Genomic DNA, 25,602 nt, shown 5'->3' on the forward strand with positions numbered 1-25,602 from the left:
CTTGAACTAAGTTTCTCAGCTGGAGAAACAACAACAAAAACAACATTTTGTCCTTTATCTGTCTCACTGTACTACATTCTACTTTAGGAATTAGGGGGAAAATGTCTCACAGACAGAAATCAAAACACACTGGGTTGAACGGAAACAATGATGTGATTCGACTCCAACTTCTTATGTAAACTTATACCATATGATAATGTAGTTGTACTGCATATTCAATTTTGATATGCAACCTTTGAAATAAATTGGAATATTCTTTCTGGATACTCTCGGCACACACCAAGTGATCATAAACAATAATCTCATAAAGGTCACTTGCTCAATAAGCAGTGCTCACGGCAGGAAGTGTTCAGGACTCCTCAGATATCTGCCCCTTTCTCTGAGACTCTTAATTTATTCTTTTTTCCTTCTTTGAAGCTCCAAACAACACAAAAATTTTTGTACCATGTAGACTTACAGAATTTCTGGAATGGTTACCGTTTTTCTCTTTTTCTTGCACTTTATTCTTTTTTTTAAAAACTTAAATTGGCTGATAGAAAGTAGGCAAAGCAGTTTTGGGGTGCGTCGAGGGAGGAAGCTCAGTTATTCTGCCAAAATCTAATTGCCTATTTTAAAGGAAATTATTATTTGGTTTCAATTTCTCTCTACTCCAATTAATTTATGTGAAGAGACGTGGCTAAAATAAGTAGGCAGAGATATTCTCGTGATGTCTGCTTTTACACAATTTGTTCATTTACAAACTGTATATCAGAAACACTATGACAAACCCCAAATGAGCTTACCACCACTGTAACTTCAGCTCCTCATACAAAAGTGAAAAATTGTATTTTGCTGAATCTGAGCTCCAATCGTATCAGTTGCGTCTTTTACCAATAAAACGGCCCCGGTCAATATTATTCTACTTGCAGATAATAACTTCTCTTACTATATGCCAATTCTATCTGCTGCCATATAATACAGGGGACTATCACCCTTACAAGACAATGACACAGGAAAGGATTTCCTTGCTACAAACCTATCTACAGACATTCACAGGAGTCATACCCAGGATATTTGGTTCTCTGTAAAGGGGTCTAGAAGTTGTGTGGAAAGGCAGTCAAGACAGGTCACACAAAACCTTCTACAGGGAGAATTCGTTTGTGCCCCATTAAAGCTCATTCATTTCAAGTCTCTTTACCAATTATAATCAGGTAATGAGAACAGGACATTTTCAGGATGAAATGAGTAAAATAAAACTTTTTATTATTATTTTTTCACCTTGTTCTAAGAAGATTTGAAGCTCGAATAAGCCTAATTGTAATTCTAATTTACTATATGCCAATTTCTTCTTCTTTTTTTTAAATCTATACACTTAAAGTCTCTCTTGGATGTTCTAGGGTCATTTAAGTAATGATTCTTATTCTCTCTCTTAATCTCTCCTCTGTCTGTCTCTCTCTCTCAGAATATAAATTGAATACCATAGTTTTCAAATAAGGAAGGACTGATTTGATTCCTCGATAAGAGTTATGATGAGAAGAATTATGGAGTTGGTGTCATTTGAAGTGGCCTTGAAGTAGAACCAGATGGCAAGGGGTGCAGAGACGCCATCCAGGCATGGGGGTGTCGGGAAAGGTAGTGATGAAAGGCTTCTTTTTATCTTCTGTCAAACATCTACAATTTACCATGGCTGCAGCTATTAAGTGGACTTTTGGAAAACTGTAGAATCTTAGGAGATGTTCTTTTAAGATCTCATCTTCTCTGATAATTAAAAATGGGCAGCTTATTATAGAGAAAACACTGACTTTAGCTAGAGCACACAGCGCTTAGAATTCTTAAAAAAAAACAACAGCGTTGAATTTGGATAAATCCAACAAATGTTAAAATGTAGACTTTACTGCCCACTGAATTTTTTTTCTCAGTCACTGACATGACAGAACACAGATCTAACAGAAGCCCAGTTGGAGTTGACTTTGGGATGGAAGTGAGCAATTGTAGCCCCTGAGAAGGGAGAGACTGCTCGGGTTGTGTCTGTTTTCTACACACCTTCCTCCTTTGTTAATGTGTGAACGTCAGAGAATTTAATATATGGAAAAATTTGTAGTTTATTTTTATGAACTGAAGGGTGCAGCTCTTTCGTTCTTGGGATAATTTTAATATGAAACTTAAATAGGCCCACTAACACCCACTCAATACATAATCCAAGGTGACCCACTTTGATGTTCAATATTTAGATATGGGAGTGCACATCTTTGGGAGAAGTTATGGTGTTAATGTATGGTGAGGCAGACGGACCAAATATAAATCCAGAACTGAACCAATTACAGAAGGTGTGGACACATTTTATAGCATGTCTTCTATTTGTTCATTTTTTCAGCTGTTTCCCTCTTTATTATGCTACTTTAGTTGTCTAGTACCTAGAGGAATATATCTAGAAAATGTGACTTGAGTTTATAAATCCTGTAAGAATTTGCATTTATCTTTGTCAAGAGGATAACTGAAGGCAGTGAGGTTTCTGTGAAATATTCTAATTAATCCAACTCACCATATTTTTGTATTCTGAAAATCCCATCAACTAAAATTCAGTTCTCGTCTTAAGAAGGAGGAAAAGAGCAGAGGTGTCTCTGAGGAGGAAAAAAGGAGGAATTAGAATTAAAAAAGTGAATAGAACTAAATGAAGGAACCTGAATAAAAAATTTTTGCATAAGCATCAGTCATCTCTCTGCTTTCCTTCCAATGACCCTTGACCTCTACCTTCCTGGAGATCCAATCCCATTGTCAGGGAACACTTTACACTTCCAGAAAACCTAGAAACTTTTACCAAGTTGTGTTAAATTCAGCCAGCTTGTTAGTCCGTGTCTGTGTTCTGGCTGCCTCCGCTGCCATACACAGCAGCAGTCCCTGACGGCTGGAGAATGTGAGGTTTTCCTCCTGCAAAATATGCCTCACAGTACTGAGTAAAGCAAAAGAGGCCTGTTTTCGAAGGCTCTGCACTTGAGAATGTGTTCGGACAATCTCTGCCCAGATGCCAGCGTGCAGATGCATATTTCAGACGTTCCTTTTCCTGATTAGCATGCAGCCAGAACACCTGTTTTGCTGCCTGGAGGAATCATATTCGAAATGAAGATACACCTGCACACTCAAATATTTTCATTGCATTTATAAACAGAGCTCTTAGTATTGGGGTGAATATGCTCCCATCCGTCCAAAGGCGTGGGACTCTGCCCTCTGGAATGACCTCAGCCCCATTTTGTTGATGGGCTATTTTTTAAAAGCTGCATTTGGAAGCAGATCTGAAGTGTTGGGCTTTCCATGGGGATTACTCAGTGTGTGTGTGTGTTTAAAAGGGGTGCCTATCTAATCCGAGGGCAAATACCCCACTTTGGCAACAGGATGAGACAGATTCCACACATGATATTTTTGAATGTTGAAAAGGACAGGCAAGTCATGGTCCAAATACATACTCACTTTTCTTTGAGAATTTAAAAATATTTAAAACCCTGATCTCTGAAAATTAAGTTTAAACTTGTAACTATGGATCTAAAATAATCATCTCTAAGAGCACAGTAAAAAAAAAAGAGGGGAATTGTTTAAAATGACAAGTGACTATTCAAAATACAACGACAACTATACTTTTTAAAACCATTCTTCACAGTGATTTTAAAGCATTATATATACATTCAGAAGTGCACAGAAGATGTGTTTTACGTACATGGATTAGGTGGCTGCTTAAGGACACCCATGCCGGCTGGAAAATGATGTTTCCCAAGAGTAAAGTGTGGAAGATCGGAGGTCCTATTAAAATCACCTTTGGGAAGGTATCAAACCTCTGTAACAAGACACTTTGGGGGGAAATGAAAACATGGCTATTTTGCAGCTTGATTTAAATGACAGAATTAGGGTAGCATAATTCAGTACTTGTGATTGATAAACTTCTAGAAACTGAGTTTTGAACCTTTTCAAGTTCATCACACACTGCTTTCATTGGCAATACATAGATAAATTATATTCTTCTAAGTTCCTTACAATTGAGGACAGTGGAATTAAACTCTATCAGTTGAGTAATAATTCTATGCAAGCCAGATCCCAGTCATTCATAACTAAAGTAGTGGCTCTGTCAGCCCACAGTAAGAATGGAAACACTCAAATAAGACATTTGGGCTGCTACAAAGAACAAAAATATAGATTGGCCCTATATATATGTTTTTAACTTAATCGGTCTAAATCAATTAGACATTTGAATTGTGGTATTGTATTTTCCGGAAGCATCACTGCTTTCTATTATCCTCATGACAAAAATAAACAATTCCTTTTGAAATTATAGAGAAAAAACACCTCCCACTGAGTTGATGTTGTGTGCTGTTATATGCAAGAACATATGTGTGATAAAAAATGAGAAATTATGGATCAAATAATGATGTTGGAGCCACTTATACAAACAATAGAGAGCATTTTGGATGAGCTCCAAATATCATCACTATTGTTTAATTTCAGCTCCAGTTATGCATCTGCCTAGGCTGGTGTCAAAGATAATAATCTCACCAGACAGATATAAAATGTACAACTAAAATTACATGGCCCCATTATTCTGTTTACACATAGTACTAAACCACTCTTTTCCAGCTGACTGACCCAACAGAGCAGTTTGCCCACTGAGCTCCCTTGCAAATTTGGTGGGCTGATGACCATTTCTTTGTCATTTTGTACCAATGTAGGAATAAAGTAACTAAGAAGAGGCATGAATATGTTTGCTCTCCAATGAATCTGTTCTTTACATCTTGCTCTCTGCCTTTCACACACAATTATGGGCTTTTAAAGCAAGGAAGAGCCTTAGTGGAAGTCACAAAGTGCCAATTAAAAGAAATGGACAGAAGCTGAGTGCCAAATCACTCCTTCTGGGAAAAAGAGGAAGACAAAGAGAGCTATGCATTTTAGCCCTCTTCACTGAAATGTCTTCTGCCAGTCAACATATGATAGAACCCTCATCTAGAAAGAGATTTAGAAAGTTACTCAGTCTAGCACTCAGTATTTAATTCAAAACCACCTATCAGAAGAAGTTTTCATGTACAATACTAGTCAAGAAGGAAGGAAGGAAGGAAGGAAGGAAGGAAGGAAGGAAGGAAGGAAGGAAAGAAAGAAAAAGAAATGAAAAGAAAATGTTAACGAGACATTTTCATTGCCCAATTTATACCTTAAAGTAAAGGTAATTTTGGAAACTATGATGTATCAGTGGAGAGAAACATCATATTCTTTTGTTAAGTCATGGACCGAAAGACAAAACTTTTGTCGCTTATTTTCTTTGAATGCAAAGCATTGTACTCTAAGTAAGCCTGAACAGGATCTGCCTCTCCATCACTGACAGTTAATAATTAAATCAAACATTATATTCAGCAATAGAACATATGCATCAGCTTCTTTCAAATTGCATTTCCTTCCTGTTAGGTCCATTAGTGTAAACCAGACTGCCTTTAGGAACTCCTTATTGCTGCTGTCTTTCAGCACAGTTCCTGAAATGGATAATGTGGTACATATTATGGGCAATTACACAGAACTCCCCAGCGATAGGGTTTTAGAGTCACAGAATGAAACAGCTGGAACCACAGAGCTATAAGCTAATCATAAAAAAGGAAATAGTTAAAAAATAAATAATCCAGACAAAGAAAAAAAAATGGAAAACACAAGAGGTTCTGTAAAATCATTGTTCTTAGAGAAGCTGTCTGTACCTAGAAGGATCTCCAGAGTTCACATTGTAAAACTATCTAAATCTAAACATGTTATTTTTAAAAGTATATTTTCCCATGTGTTTTACACTCATGGTGTTAAAAGGCACATAACAAACAGCTAGCAAATATGAGGTATTGGAAACAATGACATTCTTCTCCCTAGCCTTATCAATGCTGTGTTTCCATATTAGTAACATTGTGAGAAATCTAGTCTTCTTTTTCAATTTTATTTCCATGAAAACATATATGGTACTAGAAGATGGGTTTTCTATTCACTAAATGAGCCACCCAGATAATATTTTCATCTTGTTATTTTATGCTTGGTTTGGGTGTACAGTGCCTATGCCATAGAGATAAGAAATTACATAATCTATCTCTCCACTTGGTTTGGGGATTGCAATTGGAGCGTTCTGCTTGAAAAATCAGAAACAAACATTAGATATATACCTAAGGGAAAAGTCTCCTATTCAAAAAGGAAAATATATATTCTGATTTCTTTCACACTTTTAGGAAAGAGAGTAATAATGGGTTTTGATGGCAAAAATGTTGCTTCGTTTGGTTGTAAGCAAAATGCAGTTTTAGCTTGCGTCAATGAAGTGTTTTTGAAAATTTTCGGTAAAATTACTTTATAACTTGGGAAATAATGGAACAATCTGCACAGTAACTACTGTGAAATGAAACAAAAGTGGGTGCAATTTCAAACTTTAAATAGCCACAAAACTATTTTCAAATTTGTTGCTAAAGTATTCTACAAAAATCTGAAGATATTAAAGGCAGAATATTTGTACAACTCTTGGAGAACTATTCTTTTTCTCTCTAAAGAGATGGATTACATAGTCATAGCCAGATTTATGTGGCTACTTATATACTTTCATAAGGCTTCAGTAGCCAGTATTTATTTCGGCAACAATAAAATGCAGCAGGGAGAAGCTGGACATAAAACATGCTATCCAGTTTGATACCCTTAACAGTCATTGTCTCCTACTTCCCTTAAGAGCAGTGATTCTTTGTTGTTGTTAGTTTTTTTTCCCTTTCCAGTAAAAGCTTTATTATGATAGAGTGGAAGGAGGGGAAACAGAGATGTTAACAAGACAAAATGTTAAAGTCAAAGGAAGACTATGTCTCCTCATTATAAAAAGTAATGTTCGCTTTAACAGTAAAATCCTCATTTGTTTTTATTATTGAAGCTATATTGGTGACTGTACAATATAATAAGTGAATATGTTCTGAATACCCAAACCTATTTGTTATGTAACAAAGTTCAGGAGATTTAATTGGAGGTTATATTTTGAATGTCCCTGTGTTTCATAAGGAGGGGCACTGAACAGAGGGAGAAAAGACAATACAAATTGCATCTGGACTGGGGAGAGGGATAAAGAAAACTAGTAACTGATACTTAGAGAAATTCCTCACATCTTTTTATTTCTATATGAATTTACCCCAAAAGAAAAAAAAACTGTTATCATTAGTTTCTAATACAGGAAATTTCTAGAAAAATATCCCTCTTCTTAATATTAAATAACTATCTTTGTCTAAATTTGATTTGCATGTCTATTCAGACGAAATAACAGGCCTCAGCATATACTCATACCTGTTACTGAACTAAGGACTTTATAAATATTGACTGATTTAATCCTCCTAACAACTCTCTGGTGGAGGTACTATTATCTCCATTTTGCAGATGAAGAAAACAACTCAGAAGACTTATATAACTGGCCAGTGCCACAGCTTTACTAAACAGTGAAGCTGAGATTTGAACCTAGGCAGTTGGAATCCAGAATCTGAGTTCTTACATATTATAATCTATTGCCTTTAAGGATATGCACAGCACTATGGTAGATAAAGTATCAGGTCTCCATTTCTTCAAGAATGACTCAATAGCAATGAATCATGCATCCATATTTAGAACATGCAAATCATGATTCTACAATATCATGGTGGTTACTATTGATAAGCCTATAAAATTCTCACATTTACCTTAGACCTAATTAAAAAGAAAGGCAGAACCCATCCTGCTAATAACATGATACATTTAGTTCACGTGGATCTATCAATTTAAAATATTTTGCTTCATTCTAAGAGCTCTTCTTCAGAAGACTTCAGGTTCTTGGCTGGAAGGCCTTGAAAACATCTGGAAAAAGGCCCCCAAATAATCCAGTGAACATGAGGTATGTGGCCATTTGTAGCAAAGTGGATGGACCTCGAGGGTGTCATGCTAAGTGAACTAAGTCAGGCGGAGAAGGACAGATCCCATATGTTTGCACTCATAGGTCTAACAGGAGAACAGGAGAAACCTAATGGAGGACCATAGGGAGGGGAAGCGGGAAAGAGAGTTGGGCAGAGAGAGGGACGCAAATCATGAGAGACTATTGAATACTAAAAAACTACTGAGGGCTAAATGGGGAGGGGAAGAAGAGGAAAGAGGTGGTGGTGATGGAGGAGGGCACTTGTGGGGAAGAGCACTGGGTGTTGTATGGAAACCAATTTGACAATAAACTATTAAAAAATAAAAATAAAAAAATAAAAGATTAAAAAACAAAAACAAACAAAAAAGATAGGTATAAAATAGCCTTTCATGCATAGTAAATTAAAAATGTTTATTTATTTTTGACAGAGTGAGAGAGACAGAGTGTGAGTGGGACAGGGGCAGAGAGAGAGAGAGAGAGACACGTACACAGAATCTGGAGCAGGCTCTGGGCTCTGAGCTGTCAGTGCAGAGCCCAGCACAGAGCTCACACTCACAGACCGCAAGATCATGACCTGAGCCAGAGTAGGATGCTTAACCAACTGAGCCACCCACATGTCCCTCAAGTGTAACACATTAAATCCACATTCAAATCTCTTAAAATTCTTATGTTTTGCTTTTTATAAAAAAAGTTAATTACATGTAGACGTAGTGGGTTTTTTTTAAATGAAAACATCAAAATTAAATATAGCAAAATATTTGTAGGATTTTGAGTTGGGTAAGCTTCTTTTAAGGGAGCCAAGAGTAGAATTCATAAAGAACAAGATAAGTGTTCTTGAATACCTAACAGTTTAAAAATGTATGACAAAGATCCCATGAGTTTTAAAAATATACCCAGATTATGAATTAGAAAAACATTTGCCACCCATATGTCACAGAAAGGGCTAATATATATTAGCAGATATAAGGTCCTTATTGCATTGAGAGTTTATCTTAATGCATTATCTATATTAGTATTTCTCAACTTACATAGAGGTCAGCGGGGATTTTGTTAAAATGAAGATTGTATTTCAGCAGGGTTTGGGCCCAAGACTGTATACTTCCAGTAAGTACCATGTGATGCCGATGGGGCTGGTTTACACATCACACGCTGGAGAGCACTGATCTAGACTGTTCTAGTTCATGTAACTATATAAATAACCTGACTTCAAACAAAAATTTGAGGATAATTTTCATATTTTTGTTCATGGAAATTGTTTGGAATGATGGTCATTTAAAAGGAATACATTTAAACCTTGGATTAGAGAAAGGATTTCGTGTCCATATAACCTAAGAGAGAGGTGAGAATTATTTGTTTTCTTCATACCCTCTAAATCTAATTTTCAAAAGAAAAAAAAAATAGAGGACACAACCCAATAGAAAATTGAGCAAGAGCAAGTGATAAAAGATAATTGACATGAAAGGAAGTTAAAAGGACAATAAATTTAAGAAAGCATTCTTCATCTCACTATTAGTCACAGGACACAAAAGAGTAAGAAAATACTTATATTTACCTATTATTTAGGCAAAATCTTTAAAAAGAGTGACAATAAAATGTTTGCTTCTGTAGAGGATGTACTACATTACGGCACATCAACGTTCCTGTGATTAGAAAGAAAAACCTACACAAATCACATATAACAGATGAACAAATAGAGGTTCAGGGAAAGTCAACTGACATCAGGTGATATGTTGGGAGAGCTGGGATAGTCCCACACCTAGATCTTAATATTACTATTGCAGTCTACTGACTCAACAATGTACTGATTATTTAAGGGACCTAAGTGATTTATTACTACAGTGAGTGCTGCTTTATCCAATTTTTACAATAAGACTTAAGTGGAATGCTTAAGGTTTAGGATTACAATGCAGATACTAAAATAAATTCAAAGAGCATTGACTTTCATGCACCTGCTCTAAATTTAAATACTGTGTATTTGATAGCAAAGTGCATTGATAATAAGGTCATTGTAAATAAGAAAAAGAAAAGCCTCCACCATATATTTATAAAACCCATGCCCTAATTTATATGCTAGAAAAAATCAATCCATTTAAATTAAAGGGTTAGTGAAAAAATTAAAGCACAAAATATTAGGATTGAATGTAGATAGACTATATGATTTCAGGATGGTGAAGCCTGAAAATTAAAGAAGACACAAAAGAATTACGGATGCATAGATACATGAGAAAGAATAATAGAAAAAATTTTGTCTCACTAGTATTTTCCTGTCAAACATTTTAAGTAGGTTCATTTGTAGATGGTATTTATTCTTCTGAAAATAGGCTGTTTACATTCTTGATTATTTTGTCTCCATTAATGTATGCCTCATATTCTTATTAATTGATAAGAATATTTTAATATTAGTGACATTAACCTTTTGTCAAGTATATTATAAACATTGTTTCTGTTTATCATTTACTTTTGTTAATATTTGGCATTATTTTAACAAATCTGACAAAAAGATACAAATAGGTCGTCTATCAAAGAGAAGTATAAATGTATAAATAACACGAGGTAGCAAGGTTCAACATGATTGAGAAGGAAATAAATTTTTTAAATGAAATATTAAAAAGCAGAAATAATTTTCTAATATAATAATAATAATAATAATGTCCAGTGCTAAAACAAATTATGGGATAACTTTTATAGACTTCAGTTCAAATGTAAATTTATACAGTATTTATGGAGGACAATTGGAAATTTATAGAAGAGTATTAAGGAATTCAATTCTGTAAACCTTTTCACTCAGTGTGTTCAGGAAACAGTGTTAGCTCTAAGGTTTACAAATAAACATGACATCGTGTCTGCCTTTATTGAGTTTAGGATTCTGCAGAGTAGGACAGAGTTAAGTGCTCAAGCAGATGTGGCAACTGTTGATGACACAATATGAGTAATTCTCCTACAAAAACCCAACTACAAATTCTAGATGGCATATAATTTAAATATCTATAATAATATAAACATATATAATAATATAAATACAACATAAATAATATAAATATTTACAATAAAGAAGATATTTTAAAGTGTACTGCTATATACTTGCACATGGTCCTTAAAAATATATGTAGCATATATATTTTATAATACATATAATTCTCCATATTCATATGGAGAAATAATTTCTAAAAATTCTAGATCTAAGAAAAAGTTGAACCTAGACAGATAAACAAGCATTACAATGCTTTTCCTGAATATATTTGCCATCTGGACTAAAATTCTGTGAAACTGAGCTGGTACTTCGTGTCTTTCAGTGAATTAGTCCATTTCATCTAAGTTGCTGAATTAATGTGTGCAGAGTTGTTCATTGTACCCCCTGATTATTCTTTAAATATCTGTGGGATCTATAATGACACATCCTCTTTCATTCCTGATATTGATGATTTCTATCTTTTCTCATTATTCTGAATTATAAACTCTACAAGTTTATTATTTCACTGATCTTTTAAAAAAACAAGAGGCTTCATTGATTTTTCTCTATTGTTTTTCTGTTTTCAATTTCATTGATTTCTGATCTTTTAATTTCGTCTTTCTTTTGCTTGCTTTCGGTTTATTTTGTTTATTGAGGTGGAAGCTTAGATGATTGATTAAAACCTTTCTTCTTTATTTAGTACAATAAATTTCCTTCTATGCACTGCATTAACTACCTCCCACAGATTTTGATATGTTGTGTTTTCATTTTCCTTTACTTCAATCCTTTTGAACTTCCTTTTTTTTTAAGACATGTACCCACCATCATGATGTCATTCAGAATAGTTTACTGCCCTAAGAAACCTCTGTACTCTACCTACGCATCTTTCCTCTACTCTTACTTCTGGCAATCACTGAATTTTTAATATAATTTTTTAATTCAGTTTTTATTAAAAGTATGGTAGCTTCATAAAATGAAATTAGGAGCAGGGCGCCTGAGTGGCTCAGTCAGGTAAGCGTGATTCTCTTGATATGGGCTTATGTCATAATCTCGCTGTCGTGAGGTTGAGCCCTATGTTGGGCTCTATGCTGACAGCATGGAGCCTATTTAGAATTTTCTCTCAAGCTCTCTCTGTCCCTCTCCTGTTTTCACTCTCCCAAAATAAATAAATAAACATTAAAAAATGAAATTAGGAAATTTCCTTCTTTTGTGCAGGTTATTTTGATTAATATTATAATTCTTTATTCTTTAAAGGTAATGTAGAACTTGGCTGTGAGTGTATCTGATCATACTATCTTATATAATGACTGACTTTTAATTGCTTTCCAATCTCTTCAGTAGTAGATAATGGATTCAGTTTTTAAAAATGTTTTTCCTTCATTAAATTTTATGAATTTACATTTTACTAAGGAAACATATATTTCATCTAAATTTTAAAATTTATTGTTATAAAAACATAATTCTTTTTGTAAATCTTTTACTTCTTATAACCCATAATTATATTTCCTTTCCCCTTGATTGTGCATGTTTTCACTTTATTTATTTTTTTTACATTTTTTATGTTTTTTCTTTATTTTTGAGGGATAGAGAGAGACAGCATGAGCAGGGGAGGCTCAGAGAGTGAGGGAGACAGCGAATCCGAAGCAGGCTCCAGGCTCTGAGCTAGCTGTCAGCACAGAGCCCGACGCGGGGCTCAAACCCACGAACCGTGAGATCATGACCTGAGCCGAAGCTGGAAGCCGGATGCTTAACCGACTGAGCCACCCAGGCGCCCCGCATATTTTCACTTTAAAAAAATCAACTGCATGAGGAAGTTACCTAAAGTATTTTTTAATTGAGGTATAATCGATATATAATATATAAGTTTCAGGTGAACACCATAATGATTTTATATCTGTGTATATTGCAAGATGATCACAGTAACAAATTATTTTTCTTTTGATGAGAACTTTCAAGACCTACTCCCTTAGCAACTTTCAAATATGCAGTATTATTAACTATAGTCACCATGCTATACATTATATCTCCATGACTTTTTCATTTTATAACTAGAAGTTTGTACCTTTTGACCCTCTTCATCCATTTCTCCCATGCCCCAACCCCACCTCCAGCAACCACCAATCTTTTCTCTGTGTCTATGAACTTGTTTTTTTTTGTTTGTTTGCTGGGGTTTTGTTGTTGTTGTTGTTCTGTTTTGTTCTAGATTCCACACATAAGTGAAGTCTAGGGTATTTGTCTTTCTCTGTCTCACATATTTCACTTAGCATTCAAGGTCCATCCATGTTGTTGCAAATCGTGAGATGTCAATCTTTTTTATTGATAAATAATACTGTGTGTATGTGTGTGGGGGTGTGTGTGTGCGTGCATGGGTGTGTACATCACCTTCCCTTTATCTATTCATTCATCAATGGACATTTAGATTATTTCCATGTCTTGGTTCCTTAAATGGTTCTTCAGTGAACATGAAGGTGCATTTATCTTTTAAAAATAAGAGGTTTTGTTTTCTGATAAATATCCAGAAGTGAAACTACTGGATTATATTATAGTTATGTGTTTAATTTCTTGAGAAAACTCCATTTAAAATCTTATTTTTATTAGGGAACCATTTTTTTGATTTATTTATTCCTTCTAATGAGTTTTTCTCATCAATTTTAGCTTTTATTTTTGTTTCTTGTACCACCTTTGGGTTGATTATTTTGATTCTTTTTCTAATTTCTTAGAAAATTACCTTTAGAAATCAAGTTATTTAATTTATTTAAAATATATTTTTAGAGTAGTTTTAGCAAAACTGAGCAGAGATTTCCCATATTCCCCCAAATATGCATCCTCTCCCCCACTATCTACATCCTGTGCCAGAGTGGTATATTTGCTACAACCAATGAACCTACATTGACAAATCATTATCACCCAAAGTCTACAGCTTACACTAGGGTTCATTCTATGGGATTTGAAAAAGGTATAATGATACATAAAGGGTATAGTTTTATATATATAGTTATAGTATCATAAAGGGTAGTTTCAGAATCTAAAGATCCTCTGTTCTCAGCTGATTCATCCCTCCCTCCCTCCACAGTTTATCCATTCACCAGTGAAGGACATCTTGGTTACTTCCAAATGGGGCAATTATGAATAAAGCTGCTATAAATATCTGTGTGTAGATGTGGACATACCCTTTCAGCTTCTTCGGGTAAATATCAAGGAGTGTGAATCCTGGATTGCATGACAGGGATATGTTAAGTTTTGTAGGAAACTGCCAAACTTATTTTCAAAGTGGAAATGTATTTGTATTCACTTGTATTCCCACAACCAATGATTAGAGTTGCTGCTGTTCTACATCCTCATAGGCATTTCATTTCATGTTTTGTATTTTGGCCATTCAAATAGGTGTACAGTTGTATTTCATTATTGTTTTAATTTATAATTCCCAAATGACATATGATGCTGGGCATCTTTCCATATGCTTATTTCAACATATTTTAAATTTTCACTTGAAATTTCCTTTTTGAGCCATGGATTATTTTTTTAATGGTTGTTTATTTTGAGAGACAGAGAGATCAGGGGATGGGCAGAGAGAGAGGGAAAGAGAGAATCCCAAACATGGGGTTCAATCTCACAAAACATGAGATCGTGACCTGAGCTGAAATCAAGAGTTGGACAATTAACTGACTGAGCCACCCAGGCATACAGACCCTGGATTATTCTGAAGTGTATTGTCTAGTATCCAAATATATAGAAATTGCCCTAGTATTTTGTTTTGTGTGTTTTTGTTATCTAGTTCAATTCCATTGTGGCAAGACACCATATTTTATATGGTCTTAATTTCATAGTTATCATTGATTATACATTTGTATTTTATTCCTGTTCTAGTGTTTAATTCTCAACAAAATTAGGATAAACACTTTACAAAGTGGAGGTATAGAGAGATAATAAAATATAATCCCTTTACTCAAGAAGATGATAATCTAAAAACAAGCTACAAACATAGTAGTTTGTAAAGAATTTGAGGAAACAGAATTCAGGAAATAATAAATTCTACCACAGGAATTAAAGGGATTTGGGAATCTGAGAAGATTTCATAGCAGAGAGAACAGGATTGCGGTGTGCTGAGGGTAGCAGGGGAGGAAAAGGCCTGCCACTACTTGGCTTTAAATTCTCATAACTTTTTACTTCCCAGAAGTGTTAGGGGAGCTACAGAAGAGGGTTTCAGTACGGTATAGAACAAGGACACAAAGGCAATACAAATTCACACTGTGATTATATCCCACACATTAATACATGCTTTTATAACGTTCATATTAATAGATGAGCAAGAAAGTATCAAAGGGGTTTCTTATGTGGGTGTTATCAATCCTTCCCTGTTAATACTGTTCCCTCAGATAAAAGATTATGTGAGCCAAAGCAGATTGTTAAGGGAAAGAAGACAGAGTCCATTTCGAAGAAGGTGTTCTGAGTTGCCCGTCGTGAACCTTTGTGGATATAGCCAGTTTATAGAGAGCTTAAGAGAGGAGCTCAGTCCTAAGACATAACCTGAGACTCACTAGGATGAAGTAACTCAGGGGAAGTGTGCAGAGTGAAAAGGGAAAAAGTGAAGGACATCATCTCGGGAAACAGCATGATTTAGTGGAGATGAGAGTAAAAGGAGCAAGAAGGAAACAGAAAAGAGGAATCAAGCAAGTGGGAGGAGAGCCAATTATAAGCAGTGTCACTGAAGCCACGGGAGCGAGATGTTAAAGAAAACAGGACATGTCAGAAGGGTCCAATGCAATGAGGCAATCAAGTAGGATGAGGACCGCCAGAATCTACTGACTTTGTCAACAGACTATGTAAATAAGCCCAGACTGCAACTGCTTGAAGTGAGATTAGGAGGCGAGCAAGTGGACACAGAGTCTATAGACACTTTCATCAAGAATCTTGGCTAAGTCAAGAAAAAAGGAAAACCGAGAGGGAGGCAACAGGCAAGTAGCCAGCTAAAAATTCAGGAGAGAGAAGTGCTGAAGAAGCAGCATTCTACCATAGATTAGAACACATGAAGAGTGACGAGCTTCGAATAGGATCACATGAGCCTCTGACACCAGAAAAAGAAGGAAAAAAATCAGAATTTGTATATAAAATTAAGTACTGCCTTTTTCATAGTTGTCTCTTTAGATTGTTAAAAAAATCATTATTATTTTGGCTTAGTTGCTTCAAATGTCTTAGGAATATCCCTCTCTTAAGAGACAGGTGGATTTACCACACACACACACACACACACACACACACACACACACACGCACATCTAAGTTTTCTTGTTTAAAATGCAAGTTATGATGCTTAAAAATTGAGAAAAATTGTTTTGAATCATATGATGAAAAAGGCAAGATGGTAGGTAATCCTTTGGTATAAAACTATGCTTTCTAGAGTACACTTATTAACTGGAATCAAAACAAATTCCAAAAGGGAATACCCAAATGTTTGTTGGTTAAAAAATTCTATAATAAGTGCATTACATTTGATTCAATACTTGTACATACTTATTTTACAAAAGTGTATAGAAACTTCACTGTATGTAAGGCATTAATCCAGTGAGTAATCTGATGAATAGGACTCAAATGACATGTTCTGATGAATTTATAATAAACTTGATTTTGTAACAGCATATACTAACTTGGTATGACCAGATATTCTCTCACTAAAATCGGTTAAAGGCAATACTTAGCTCAAATATTTAATTCTTCCAGCAACTGTATTTATATCAATTCTGAAGCATTTGGGCATGACTCTCACTGACTTAATTTGCAATTATATATACTAACAAAAGAATTCAGCTGAATAGAGGAAGTTCTAAAATTCGATAATGTACTGCTAAAGAAAGAATTCTAGGTTCACTGAATTCAACACAGCTTGTATATATCATTAGATGTTTGGAAACATTAACTACCCACATAGAAAAGGGGCTGCCATTAATATTCATAGTAGATGCTCTCATTGCTTTCTTATGTCTATGATGATGCCTCACACTACCACATGCTTCAATTTCTATATTTTGGTTTTTCCAAGTGTGGTCAGATGATGAATCTGTATTTTTCACAAATTTCCCAGGTAATATTTATATAGCATATAATTTGAGACCTACTGCTAATGTTTGAAATTGCTGAGCAAGTGTTGTAAAATAAAAGCCCAAGTACCAGAGACCATATGCTTTGATTTTGAAGAGCTATGCCCAGGTAATCAGGTATGAAAGGGAGGCAGGCAGGTAGCACAGTGTATCACCAAAAATACTGATTTCCGATGGAAATCAGACTTGAGTTGGACTTCCATCCACTTCTTTCTGGCCTGTGTGCTCCAAAACAATGATATTATTTCTTTGATCTCAGTATTCTCCTTCATAAAATGGTAGTCACAGCCTCAAAAATTTACTTAAAGGGATTAAAAGGGCCTAAAAGTACAAGTGAATATCCTTCTCTCTACTTTATCATTCTTATAATCATTTTTCTCCTATGTCTCCATTCCAGAGGTGCAATTTTAAATGCCTATTAAGACCAGGCCCATCAGTAATATAAATGAACTTAGCAATCAGGGCAAAGCAACAGAATATTATAGAAACTATGATAAGCTGGAGAATGTATACTCTACCTAAAGACATTATTTAAAAAAAAAATAAGCCACTGTGGGCCAAACAAAAGCCATCCATTGGTCAAATCAGACATAGGACAATTTGGATCCTCTACCTTAAACTGATAAATTCAGAACTCCCCCTTTTTTGAGTTTCTTTATTTTATTTATTTATTGAGAGAGAGAGAGAGAGAGAGAGAGAGAGAGGGAGAGATGGTGCATGAGCACACAAACTAAGGAAGGGGCAGAGAGAGAGAGGGAGAGAGAGAATCCTAAGCAGGCTCTGCACTGTCAGCACAGAGCCTGATGCAGGCCTTCATCTCATGAACCATGAGCCAAAACCAAGAGTTGGACGCTTAACTGACTCAGCCAACCAGGTGCCCCAGACCCCAAACCAGTCAGTTTGATGGTAATGACTGCTCCAAATCATCCTCAACTCCCTCTAAATAACTAAACTTTATTTAACTCAATAACCATAGATTTTATTTCCCGTCTTGTTTCCTCTTAAGTATACTATAGAATAGGACTCAGCAGGAGAACACTATTTTCTTTCTATACAGTTTTTTTAGGCTTTATTGAAGTATAATTGACAGAACATATATATATATTTCAGATTTATAATGTAATGATTCGATGCATGTATACATTGTTACATGATTACCATAATCAAGCTAATTAACATATCCATCATAATTACTTTTTGTGTGTGTGTGCTGAAAGCACTTAAGATCTATATTCTAAGCTACTGTCTTGTATACAATTATTAACTGTAACCATCATGTTGTACTTCAGATCTCCAGAATTTAGTCATTTTATAATTGAAACCCTGGATTTTATACCCAGCTTCACAACTTAGCAGTTTCACAACCTACATTCAACTATTTTCTCTTAAGTTTTCACTCTTGCAAAACAGACACAATAACGCTTATGATACTATTATATGGATTAAATTAAATAATGTGTATAAAACTTTTTATACCACAAAAATTCATATCCTTTCTTTTTGAGGTTTTTCTTAGTATTTAGCTGATATATTTACCCTTTAGGTTCAATCTTAACCAGTCAGTTCTAACCAACTTAGAAATCCATCATCAACTTCCTTTCTTAAATAAAAAGCTAGGTGGATTATTTGCAGTAGCCAGGATGTGGAAGAAATTCAAGTGTCCTTCAGTAGAAAAATGGATAAGGAAAATGTGGTATGTGTATACAACGGAATATTACTCAGATTTAAAAAAAATAATGAGGGACATCAAGTTGGCTCAGTCGATTAAGTGTTGGATTCTTGATCTTGGCTCAGGTCATGATTTCACAGTTTGTGAGATAAGAGTCCTGTGTCAGGCCCAGGATTGACAGCGCAGACCCTGCTTGGGATTCTTTCTCTCCCTTGTTCTCTCTGCCCCTCTCCTCAAATAAAAAATAAATTAATTAAAAAAGAAATAATGAGATATTACCATTTGTGACAACTATGGACCTACGAGGTATTATGCTAAGTGAAATAAGTCAGAGAAAAAAAGACCATATGATTCACTTATATATAATCTAAAAAGTGAAACAAAACAAATAAACAAACCTTTTTTTTAAAAAGCAGAAACAGACCCATAAATACAAAAAAGCAAACTGATGGTTGCCAGATGGGCAAAATGGGGAAGAGAGAGGTACAGGCTTCCAGTTGTGGAATGTAGAAGTTACAGGGATGAAAGTTACAGCATGGGGAAAATAGTCACTGGTAACGTAATAGCATTGTACGGTGACAGCTGCATTTGTGGTGAGCACAGCATAATATAGAGTGGTTAAATCACCATGCTGTGTACCTGAAACTAATGTAACATTGTAAACCTGAACAACAACAAAAAACCCTGGGTGGACTGGTGATAATCAGTGCTAGATCTGAGCATAATGTATACTTTGGTTGCAGTTTCTTGGCATAGAGTTAGGGATGAGAGAAAGCACCCTCTAGGAATTCTGAGTCAGTCATGAAATAGGCTGGAGCTGAGTAACCAAATCTAAATTAAGGCAAAGCAAAAAAGCAAAATCAAAGGACAAAGCCAAATTCTGAAAACACAGAGTGGGTGTATGGAAAGTTAAGGCAGAGATAAATGCCAAAGCTAGAGAAATACTTTTGGGTAAGCAGGAACAGATTTCTACAGGAATCTTAAGCTGAAGGTAGTGTTCACATGTTTAGGAAACTAGCCTGGAAGTAGGGTCAGACACACCTGACTTGTAGACTAACTGGTACATAATTTAGGCCTAGCATCCTATTCTTCATGGCTTTACCCTAGAGAGTGGCCAGCCAGCCTGCATGGACATCTACCTGTTGTCTGCCTCTGGTCCCAGAGTGGAGCTGAGTGGAAGCTGAAGCTTCTGGATATCTTTTGTGTTTTTATCTGTATTTGCTTCTGTGGATTCCTGTTGACAACCCCGGTGAGTGCCACAGTGGATCTGTCTTTAAGAAAACCTGACTTGATTCTCTTTCTCTGACTTCAGGCTATTGTTCCAGGCCCTTTGCATTGCTTCTGGCCTTATTTCCTTCACTCTATATACACACATGTTAATTAAGGTGCAAGTTTTAATTACTCTTTTATATATTTCTGTTTCTTACTTGGGTAAGCAATCATCTTCAAAAGGATAGATTAACCAGCCTACAATATCTCAGGATATTTGGATTCCTTCCCCTTCCCCTTCACCTCCCCTCTCCTCCCCTTCGTTTCCCTTTTTTCTTTCTTTTTTCCTTTCCTTTTTTCTTTCTTTCTCCTTCCTTCCTTCCTTCCTTCCTTCCTTCCTTCCTTCCTTCCTTCCTTCCTTTCTCTTCTTTCATCCTTTCTTTTCTCTTTCTTCCCTTCCTTCATTTCCTTTTTATTTCTTCCTTCCTCTTTCTTTCTTTTTCTTTCCTTCCTTCCTTCCTTCCTTCCTTCCTTCCTTCCTTCCTTCCTTCCTTCCTTCTTTCCTTTCTTTCTTTTTCTTTCTTCTTTTGTCCCTTTCTTTCTTTTTCTCCCTTCCTTCCTTTTTCTTTCTTTCTTTCTCTCTTTCTCTCTTTCTTTCTCTCTTTCTTTCTTTCTTTCTCTCTCTTTCTTTCTTTCTTTCTTCCTTCCTTCCTTCCTTCCTTTATTCTTTCTTTTTCTTTCTTTCTTTCTTCATTCCTTCCTTTGTTCCTTCCTTCCTTCCTTCTGGGAGGGAAGGAGCAAGAGGCAGAGAAAGAAGGATAGAGAAAATCCCAAGTAGGCTCCTTACTGTTAGAGCAGGGCCACATGTGGGTCTTGAACTCATGAACCATGAGATCGGGACCTGAGCTGAAATCAAGAGTCAGTCGCTTAACTGACTGAGCCACCTAGGCACCCCAGGATATTTGGATTTCTTAATTGTAACATCTTTCCCATAAATTACTTTCTTCTCCCTTCCTTTGAGTTACTGAGACTATTCCTATTAAAGAGGATTCAGTGAAAATTATGGAGGCCTCCTTTTGCCTTCTACTACTAATTCTCTAAATCTGGGCTACATTTGGAAGTTGAGGATCCAATCTGATTAAATTTTCAAATTATGTTTCCTATATATTATGAAACATGTCAATAAGATTAAGTATAACTTAAACAAATATAATTTTCCTCCAAACTTATGCTGATTATACTACTCTGGTTCTTACTCCCTGAATACGAGAAACAAATCCAATTTTAGAGGAGCAGGAACAAATGTATACAGCAGCTAATGGATATTATTTATTACTTGGGTAATACAGAAAATTATACAGTGTTGCATATTATAATAATACAAATGATAGCTTATTGGACATGGTGGAAAAGGGAAGATCTAGAGTCAGCACCCACTTTAAAAGAATTTTATAAGAACTCAAGTTTCTTAATGTGATAAATTAGGGAGAAATAATTTGGATTATAAAAGATTGACATGATTTATGACAGAATTCACTAGAGTTCTTTAAACCACTTAATGAATGTAAAATACGAATTTGATTTATAAATATCAGTATGTGTCCTTTTCAGCAAATACAACAATTGCATAAGGAACATAAGCCACCTAAAGCATTATATAAACCATTAACAGAATTCCCTGAATCTCAGATACACAACAAAAATCCAAACTTATCATTAAATTACATCAATTTCTTAGTCCTATTGCATTCACTTTCAGAACAGAGATAACTACTTGATATTTTTCTCTCCAATTGACTTTTAGTTCTTAATAATAAGTGAAAATGCACACAAACACACACACAATTTTGTTTTATTTGCAGTCAGACTTATCACTAAGTTTCTGCTAGAAGATAACCTCTTAGAATAAAAGAATATTTAGACACATATCTCAAAGTAATAGAAATTATGACAGAGTAAATTTTAACTTTATACCACAGGTGTGTATGTATACATAAATATTTAAATTCCTGATTGTAATATAATTAAATCACTGTTGCTATCCTTTTTATTATTTATATAAACAAAAAAATCTAAAAAACAAATTTTACCCCCACATCCCCACAGAAACAATATATAGTTCAGAACTGCATCTTAATGCATTTATTAAAAGAAGAAAGTTTCATAATTTGAAGAACACTGGTGGTAAAACTGAAATGATCAAAATGTTAAATCTAAACTGTGACTGATATAATGAAGCCTGAGGGACTCAGTCGGTTAAGCATTTGACTTTGGCTCAGGTCATGATCTAGCACTTCACAAGTTTGAGCCCCGTGACAGGCTCTGTGCTGACAGCTCAGAGCAGGAGTAGGAGTCCGCTTCCAGTTCTGTGTCTCCCTCGCTCTCTGCCCCTCCCCTGCTCATGCTCTTTCTCTCTCTCTCAAAAATAAGTAAACATTAAAAAATTTTTTAAATTGTGGTTGATATAAATTTACCTTCAGTAATAAATCATAAACATTTTGTCTTCTCATTATTATATTCTTAATCTGTTATATAAGTATAGGAAAAATCTTTAAACAAGAATTACAAGAAGAGGCTTTATTTTAAGACTGATATTGAAATGTGGCTATAGGCTTAGCAGTCATAACACTGTGGAAATTTATTAGGATCAACATCTTTTTCCAACCTGTGAAGAAAGTCTATATCACTTTCATGAAAATATTTTCTTTTTGCTTTTAATTGTTGATTCAAGAGGATGTTACTATTCATATAAAAACAAGACTTTAATCAGTGAATATAATTACAGTAGGTGTAATTTTGTATTATTTATGTTTGTTTGAATGGTCTCCATTATATATATGGTTTGTGTACTAATTACTACATGTTTTCTATAGACTTTGTTACTTTTAGATATGTTTGCTTTTAATTAAACAGACCTGTTTCATTCACCCAAGAACTGTATCTGAAGACCTAATATAATCTTATCATGGGTAGCAAATAATCTTCACAGTCTGTTTTTAAAAGCCTGACAGCATTGGAGACAGTTTACATAATTTTGGAACCTTTTAGTCTTTTAGCTCTCCAGGGATCTATAGTCTTTATATACGTTGTGTCTCAGGACACCTTTTCTCCTATGCAAACTCAGGATTGTGTTTCTTCACATTTGTGCAGTTAATTTCTCATCAGTAGATCTAAGGATGAGGGTATTTTTATACCCATTATACAGATGATTAGCTGGGACTCAGAAAAGTTGAATGATTCATGCAACTAGCAAACTGCAGAGCTTGGGCTTGGATTTAGACCTTTCATGGTGAAGTTCTTTCTCTTTCTCTTCTACTTTGTGTTGAATATCTAGTATTGACTACTCCATTGCCCCACTCAGAGATTTTGCTATGAGTCATAAATATGGATTTCTTTGTGCCTTATGCTACTTGGACAAATCATGATACTGAGTAAACCCATTTTGACAGAGCATGAATGACAGAGAGCTAAACTCAGTCATAAATATGTCTCAGCTTATACATGGATAAATATTTAACCAAATAAATTTCAAAATCGTATTTTATTTTGTAAATGCTACAAGAGTTTTCTATTTAATTCAGTGAACACTTAAAAAATTTTTAATGTTTATGTATTTATTTTAAGAGACTCATACGTGCATGAGTGTGAGCAAGGGAGAGGCAGACACAGAGGGAGGTAGATAATTGTAGTCAGGTTTCATGCTATCAGCACAGAGCCCAATGTGGGGCTCACCCCATGAACCATGACCTAAGCCAAAATCAAGAGTCAGATCATTGACTGAGCCACCCAGGTTACCCAATTCTGTGAACATTTATTGAGTACTTCCTATGTACTGGAGATACTAAAATGATTTCTCATAAAAGTATGTTAAAGAACAAGTCTACAGTATAAAAAACATACATGAATGCTCAATAAGCACATAAAAACATATTTAACATCATTATTTGTCAGAAAAATGTATAGTAAAACCATGATGATATACACTTCACACTTACTGGAAATGCTAGAACTGACACTGGAAATATTGGTGAGATTATGGATGAACATGAATTCTAATATATCCAACAACTACGGAAAACTACTTGGCAGTTTCTTTGAAAATTAAAACACAACTACACTCTAGGGAAGAAATTCTACTTCTTGGTTTTTATCTAAGAGAAATAACATATGTTCACAAGAAGATTTGGATAAGAATGTTTTTAAAAGTTCTCATCAGTAGAAAAAATTGTGTGGTGATGGAAGTTAACTAAACTTATGTGGTAATCATTTCACAATATACATAAATATTAAATCATTATGCTGCACACCTGAAACTAATACAATATATGTTGATTATATCTTAATCAAGAATACTGTTTTAACAAATTTATTTATAATAAACCAACCCAAGAAACAAACATCCATCAGTGGAAGCTGTATTCATACAGTGGAATACTACACAATGATAAAAAAAGAATGGAATACTGATAACACTCTGCAAGATTAATGAGTCTCACAAAACCAAAGAACTAAAGAAGGTAGACATGAAAGATGACATGCTGTATGATTTTAATATATGAAGGTCAAAAGGGACAAACTAACATGCAGGGATAGAAAATAGAATGTAACAGCCTGGGGTAGGTGGTGGTGAAGTGACTATAAACGGACATGAAGAAAAATTTCTGGGATGATGGAAATGGCTATACAGTAGTCCTCTCTTATCCGTGGTTTCACTTTTTGCAGTTTCAGGTACCCACAGTCTGGAAACAGATGATCCTCCTTCTGATAAGTCATCAGAAGGTCAATAGTAGCCTAATGCTTCATCACAACGTCTACCTCATTCATCTTGCTTCATCTCATCTCATAGACATTTTATCATCTCGCATCATCACAAGAAGGATGAGTACTGTATAAAATTATTTTGAGAGAGAAAGACCACCTTCACATAGCTTTTATTATAGCATATCGTTATAATTATTCTATTTTATTATTAGTTACTGTTGTTAATCTCTCATCATGCCTAATTTATAAATTAAACTTTATCGTAAGTATGCATCCATAGGAAAAAAACAGTATGCATAGAGTTCAGTATTATCTGCGGCTCAGGTACCCACCTCGTGTCTTGAAACATAGCCCCTAGAGAGAAGGGGTTAAGTACTGTATCTTGATTTGTGTGTTGACTACATACATATACCTACTTGACAAAACTCATCAAATTGGTCACTTAAGTTCTGCATGTTTGCTCTATGTAAATAGTACCTCATTCTTAAAAAGTAAACTTGCAGTAAACCTCTTGTAAAGAAAACAATCTATAAGCAACTTCCACCTTTTTTGGGTATGTTAAAAATTAATTTTAAAATTTAATGTTTGCTTAAAGTAAGGGATACCAACCAGACAAGTCTGGTTGAGCCCTAATGGACACAGATTTTCAATCAATCCCTCTGTACTCTAAAGTTCAAGTTCAGAACAGATTTTACTCATTCACTTACAAATGTATTCATATATTAATTTTGACAAATGAGAGAGAAATAACCTATGAGCGGAGACCGCCAGGTTTCAGCAAATTGAAAATAACGTGTGTTAAAGACTAGTACTGGCTATAAGCTATGATTTCTGACCACTGCTTCAAGATGTTACACTTATGTGTGAACTCTTTCCCGGCATGAAAAGTAAGAAAAGAACACCAGGACTCTGTGTTTATGAAAGTGGCAGATTGTGACAAGTCCACAGCTCCCAAGCACTATGCAACATACACCTAATCATCCAGAAGGGCAAAGTGAGCTTCCCTGTGTGGGCCCCAGCACCCCTTTGCAGGT

The 25,602-nt window shown here is 35.0% G+C and overlaps 1 long non-coding RNA gene across 1 annotated transcript; it reads left to right on the forward strand.

Annotated features, from left to right (window-relative positions):
• Positions 1 to 3,647: 3,647 nt before the first annotated feature.
• LOC115299398 lies at positions 3,648 to 24,800 on the forward strand. The gene is made up of 3 exons (XR_003912166.1): positions 3,648 to 3,794; positions 7,780 to 7,867; positions 24,530 to 24,800. It is a non-coding gene; the product is annotated as an uncharacterized LOC115299398 (long non-coding RNA).
• Positions 24,801 to 25,602: the final 802 nt, after the last annotated feature.

This window comes from Suricata suricatta, chromosome 8, assembly GCF_006229205.1.
Source record: "Suricata suricatta isolate VVHF042 chromosome 8, meerkat_22Aug2017_6uvM2_HiC, whole genome shotgun sequence".
Taxonomy (NCBI): domain Eukaryota; kingdom Metazoa; phylum Chordata; class Mammalia; order Carnivora; family Herpestidae; genus Suricata; species Suricata suricatta.